General features: G+C 48.7%; 1 protein-coding gene across 1 annotated transcript in view; it reads right to left on the bottom strand.

Annotated features, from left to right (window-relative positions):
- Positions 1-3,071: 3,071 nt before the first annotated feature.
- The window catches only part of LOC311595991 (nuclear body protein SP140-like protein), a 40,427-nt gene continuing 37,498 nt past the window's right edge, over positions 3,072-6,000 (bottom strand). Inside the window, exon 18 of the transcript XR_014778645.1 lies at positions 3,072-3,660. The gene's annotated coding sequence lies outside the window, so the exon portion shown is untranslated. The remainder of the gene's footprint in view (positions 3,661-6,000) is intronic.

Raw genomic sequence — 6,000 nt, 5'->3', positions numbered from 1 at the left:
CTCCCTCCCTCCCTCCTTCCTGCTGCACGGTGGCCAAGAGCTGCTTTCAATAAACCTGCATTTAATACTTTAACTTGTGTTGTATTAGCTGATATCACCACTTCAGAAGGTTTATCAAACAGGCCTGTGGGAAAGACATGACTTATTCTAGATTTTCAGTTGGAGTTAATACAGGCTGTTGTTGAGTTTCAGACCTTGAGCAAGTGGCTGAGGTACCTACTAAACATATCAAAGCAGACCTGGCCTCCAGGTTCTCCCAGCATCCCTCAGTCCCTACCTGTTACAACGTGTGGCTGGCATACCCTGCCCTCTACTCCAAACTTTCCAGGCCAGGGGCTGGGCTTTCCCTCCCCCAGAAGCTTTTCCCTATATAATCTAGACATTTTGGTCTCTCCCCGCCCCCCCATCTTTGTGTGTGCACACTCTTTCTCTCTCCCTTCCTTCACTGTCCCCCACCCCCGCTCTGCAATGGCATCTTTCTGTGCCCATTCCTTGGGACCAGTAAACCTGCCAGAGAGCTGCCCCCCCCCCCAACAAACCTGCCTTTATACTCTAATTTGGCTTGAATTGGCTCAATGAATACCTATCATCCATCTTGATAGAATTGATATAGGAGATGTTCTAAGAAGCCTGAGAATTCCTTTTCTTTGCTGAAGGAGATGCAGTGATAGCATCAGATGTAGTTTTTGTTTTAGACATTTGCTAAGTAGTCTTTATTTTCCAACGGATTCAGGCCATGGCCTTCCCCGTGCTTCCTGCTGTATTTCTCTGAGCACATAACTAGGTAAGAAATATTGGCCTGCCAAGCAGATTAGAGCTTGGCCTAGTAGTTCCTGGACTCCAGCGTGTTGGCAAGGCTCACAGCTGTGTTCCATGAGAAAAGCTAGAACAGTAGCATGCCCAGCCCCTACCATGAACCTTCTGGCCCCGGGGGTGGGGGTGGGGAGGGGCTGGCCTTCCTGCCCCCCAGAGGCTCTTCACTAAATAATTTAGACATTTTGGTTCCCTTCTCTCTCTTTCTGCAACTTTTCTTTCTTTTCCTGTCTTTCCTCGTCTCTAGCTCTGCTCACTCACTAGCGCTCTCTTTCTCTGTCTCTCTCTCTCTCTCTCTCTCTCTCTCTCAGCACTCACACTTTCTCTCTTTTCTGCCCCCTCCCCCTGCTTTTCTGCCCCCTCCCCTCCCCCCTGCTTTTCTGCCCCCTCCCCTCCCCCCTGCTTTTCTGCCCCCTCCCCTCCCCCCTGCTTTTCTGCCCCCTCCCCTCCCTCCTGCTTTTCTGCCCCCCTCCCCCTGCTTTTCTGCCCCTCCCTCCTGCTTTTCTGCCCCCTCCCCTCCCTCCTGCTTTTCTGCCCTTACCCCTCCCTCCTGCTTTTCTGCCCCCTTCTCCCCCTGCTTTTCTGCCCCCTCCCCTCCCCCCTGCTTTTCTGCCCCCCTCCTCTCCCTCCTGCTTTTCTGCCCCCTCCCCTCCCCCCTGCTTTTCTGCCCCCCTCCCCTCCCCCCTGCTTTTCTGCCCCCTCCCCTCCCCCCTGCTTTTCTGCCCCCCTCCCCTCCCCCCTGCTTTTCTGCCCCCCTCCTCTCCCTCCTGCTTTTCTGTCTCCCTCTCCACCACAACTTCCTTATCCCCATTCCTTGGGACTGGTGAACCGCCCAAGAGCAGCTCCCATTACAACTGCTTTTTTTTTTTTTTTAACTTTTAATTTGGCTTGAATTGGCTCATTTCATCAGGGAGATAACCTATCCACCCTGAAGAGCGATACTGGGAATTCAGGCTAAGGGTCACTACCAAGAGTCTTTGACTTCTTGGCTCAGAACAGGCAGGCTCTCCAGCAGCTCCAAGGGCCTCACACAATCAGCAGAGTAAGGGCACTGCTGGGCTCTGCAAGCTTGCAGAAAACACCTGCACCCTGAGTTCAGGATAGATAACTGACAGCTTTAGGCTCCTTCGTTGCTCTTGGCTGTCCAACAGGGTGGAGTGAACAACGGCCTGGCCAGCTCAGCCTTTGCCTCCATCCACAGTGCAGTGTAAACAGTGATTGTGTTCCAGCAGACTCAAGCAGCTTGGCTGCTGGGTCTTCACCCTGTAGACTGGCTGGAATTGGCCCATTCCTCCACTGGACAGCAGTGATGCACACTAGCTGCTCCCCAGGTTGGTTCCACCCATCAGCCAGGCTTTCCTCAGCCGTCCAGCCTTCCATGGCCCCTTTTTCTAGTGATACCCAGTACCTTGGTGTGTACATTCTCTTCTCCTTTGGCATATAGGTAGAGGGATCATTGGCCAACACATTTGAGCAATCCCAGCCAGTTCTATAGTTCTGAGGGGGAATTCCTACACACTGGACTGAAGAGTTATAAAAATGTGTTTTTGTTTGCTCACTCTTTTCTTTTCTTTTCTTTTCTTTCTTTCTTTCTTTTTTAACAGCTTGTAGCTGATCATCAGGCCCTTTAACCAGAAATTCCAAGTGGTGTTTCTGATGTCAGTGGCCAGAGCTGTCTTGGTTTCCGGGCTGTTTGCCAGCTCAACATTCCAGGCTTCCTGCCCTTTCACTGCACCACTGTGGATCTCATCAGTGACGTCCCCTTTTGCTGTATATATAAATTAAGTCTCTCTGAGCACTAATGAGTCTTGACTCATTGAAGGATGCTTATATTTTGTGCATTAAATACAAGGCCAAGCTCTCTATAATCACGTGATTAATATGAACCAATCAACTTGCCTCATGGCAACATATATCTGGCACCTTCATGACTCAGAGCGGACAAGGACAAGGGCAAGTAAATTACCCACAGACACTTGGCCAATGGACAGTGGTGGGTTTCCATCCACATGGGCTGACTTCAGAATCTCTGCTTGTCCTATCTTTAGTATAAGCAATTCTTACTCACACCAGCAACAGTAACCAAAAACTGCCCGCTGCAACCAAGGCTTGACAAAAGGCAAACACCTTGACCTGCACAATAGTGCTTTGCTTACTGGTGATAATATCCATTATCCATTATTAGGTAGCAAGCATTGGTTAGCACATTTTATTAATTAAGACGGCACATCTTCTATCCCAACACCCAATCAAACACACATGTCTTAGTTGGGGTTTTTATTGCTATGACAAAACAATATGACCAAAAGGCAAGTTGGGGGTGAAAGTCTTTAATTCAACTTATACTTCTAATTTTGTTCATTATTGAATGAAGTCAGGATAGGAACTCAAATAGGGCAGGATCCTGGAGACGGAAGCTGATACAGAGGCCACGGAGGTGTGTCTCTTACTGGTTTGCTTCCCCTGACTTGCCCAGCCTGCTTTCTTATAGAAGGCAGGACCACCAGCCCAGGGATGGCTTCACCCATGATGGGCTGGGCCCTCTCCCGTTGATCATTAATAAGAAAATGCCTCACATCTGGATCTCATGGAGGCATTTACTCAACCAAGGCTCTTTTCTCTCTGATAACTTGAGCTGTTGTCAAGTTGACACATAAAAGCAGCCGGTACACATAGGATCCAAAAGCCTTGAATGGTTTTCATCAGAATGCCAACCACAGCCATTTTTCTCATCTGTTCCAGCAGATGCCAGGAGCTGAGCTCCAGGCTCTCCATCCTTCTGACTGGCCTGGAGTTACCTCATCCCTCTGCTGGACAGCAGCAGTCTTCTCATATTTGTGTTTCTTGCTTGTAGGAGATGCACACACAGTATGAGGGCTTGGTGCTGTGAAGGGGACACCCCAAAAACCATACCCTTGGGCACTTATCAGCATACCAGACATCTGGATCTTTGTAAGATGTACCTCTTAACTCTGAGAAAGCCTATGACTTACCAAGGTACTCAAAATACTCAAGAGTACCTGCTTGTCAGATTCATTGAATGTACAGTTACCAATACAGATGGGTACAATAGCACACGGTGTCCAGATGAGCGCTCTCTCTCTCTCCCTCCCTCTCTCTCTCCCTCCCTCCCTCTCTCTGTCTGTGTATGTGTGTGTGTGTGTGTGTGTGTGTGTGTGTGTGTGTATGTGTGTGAGTGTGTGTGTGTGTGTGTGTGTGTGTGTGTGTGTGTGTGAGAGAGAGAGAGAGAGAGAGAGAGAAAGAGAGAGAGAGAGAGAGAGAGAGAGAGAGAGAGAGGGAGAGAGAGAGAGAGAGAGAAGACCCTCTATTATGTAGCTTTTACAATTCTAGAACTTTATAACTGTAGACCAGACTGGCCTTGAACTCACAGAAATCCACCTCTCTTTTCTTCTGAGTGCTAGGATTAAAGATGTGTCCCACCAGGCCTATCAGAAAGGTTATGTTTTTTACAGAAGCCAGGAGAGCTCACTTTCCAATAAGGTAAAACTATACATGTAGTGCTGTCCAATCCATGCAGTCAATTCTATTTAACTTAGCACTTCCTGGTAGATTTTCCATAGTAATAGCTGTACAGCACATTCCAGGGGGCTATAATAAAGACATCCCATCTGGGGACAGGAGAGATGGCTTTGAGGTTGACGGCTCTGGCTGCTCTTCCAAAAGACCTGGGTTTGATTCTCAGTACCCACTTGATGGCTCACATCTGTCCCTACAGTTCTGGCATCCAACATCTCTTCTGGCCTCCTCAGAGCACAAATGTGGTACACAGGCATGTATGAAGGCAAAACACCCATACATACAAAGCAGGCGAGCAGCACATCTGGTACAAGTACCATTAGGGCTTCTCTCCTTATTGGGTAAGTTTCTAGAAGTCAGCTAGCAGCCATGAAGGGCTTAGCCTTTGCAGACTGTGGCCTCCTGAACTGAATGGAGGTGCAGTGGGGATAGCAAAGTGACACTAGCCCTGCCAATACCTGGATTGTGCTGGAATACTGCTTTCTACGACTTGTCCCATGGGAAATTTCAGTGTCCACCTCCATCTGCTTGGTCTTTCTGAGACAGTCTTTGTCATTTTCTAGTTGAAAAAGCCATCCCAACTAACTTCTGTATCTACCCTGATAATACACTTAGGAACCAGGGAAATGGTTGCTAGGTGGCTCTGGAGATCCAGTGCACTCACTGTGACAGGGATATGACCTGGCCTCTCCATAGTCTCCTCTATCAGGAGACGGTGATGGAGCCTTGGCTTCCCAAAGAGCAGCATCAGCTCAGATGCTGGGTCTAACATTCCATGGAAGACCATACATTCCTTTCCCTGGCATGAGTCAGTGTCAATAAATGGAACCACTGTGTGTGGGATGTTAACTGTGCAACTGAGGAAAACAAGCATAGAGCTAAAGCTAGCCAAGATATGTCCAAACCATGAAAATCTCAGTCTTGAACCTGCAGGAATAAGGATTGCTCCCTTCCTGTTCTGTGCCTGCATGCCCTGGGTGTGAATAGCCTAGGTAGTCACAAAGCCTAGCACCTGGAATTCCTCCTCTCTATGCAAATGAAGCATTCCCAGCACCCCAGCCTCAGCCAATGATGTTCACTCACCTGAAAAGCCCTACCCACTTCCCCAGTAAAGAGAGCTGTGTTGCTGTATCATTGGGCGAGCTCTGTAACACTCAAAGAGTGCCAACCAAGAAGGCTTTCTCCCTCCAGGCATTCACCTCCAGACTGGGATCCTGAAGACCCCACCCACCTGCTACAGTCCATTCCTTTGAGTCTAGCATCAGTGCCTAGACACCCTGAAGGGAAAAACTGGACCCAGGCTCAGGACTGACACCAGTGTATATGTACTTGCAAAGCTCATTCTGCTGGGAAACAGGCCCCGGTTCTTTTGATGAGTTCTGAGTCCCACTGAGAACTGGTTCAAATTGGGGAAAGGATCTAGGCTTTTATTGGAATGGCTGACCTCCACCACGTGCCCATCTGTTTCCTCTACTCTTCTGGTGATATCTATAAGGAGTATGGTTACAGGCTGCCCATGACTGTAGAAACATTGTATCCAATTAGCTGTCTCCAGGGGCACCTACAAACAAAGTCTCCAGCTGTCTCTCCACAGAAACTACTTTGTCTCCAACAGTTGTGTGTTTCTGGTTATCCGGAACTCAGTGTTTC

Source organism: Acomys minous, assembly GCF_964271855.1.
Source record: "Acomys minous genome assembly, chromosome: 4".
NCBI lineage: Eukaryota > Metazoa > Chordata > Mammalia > Rodentia > Muridae > Acomys > Acomys minous.
The sequence above is the reverse complement of the archived record's forward strand: the minus strand, read 5'-3'. Positions and strand labels throughout refer to the sequence as shown.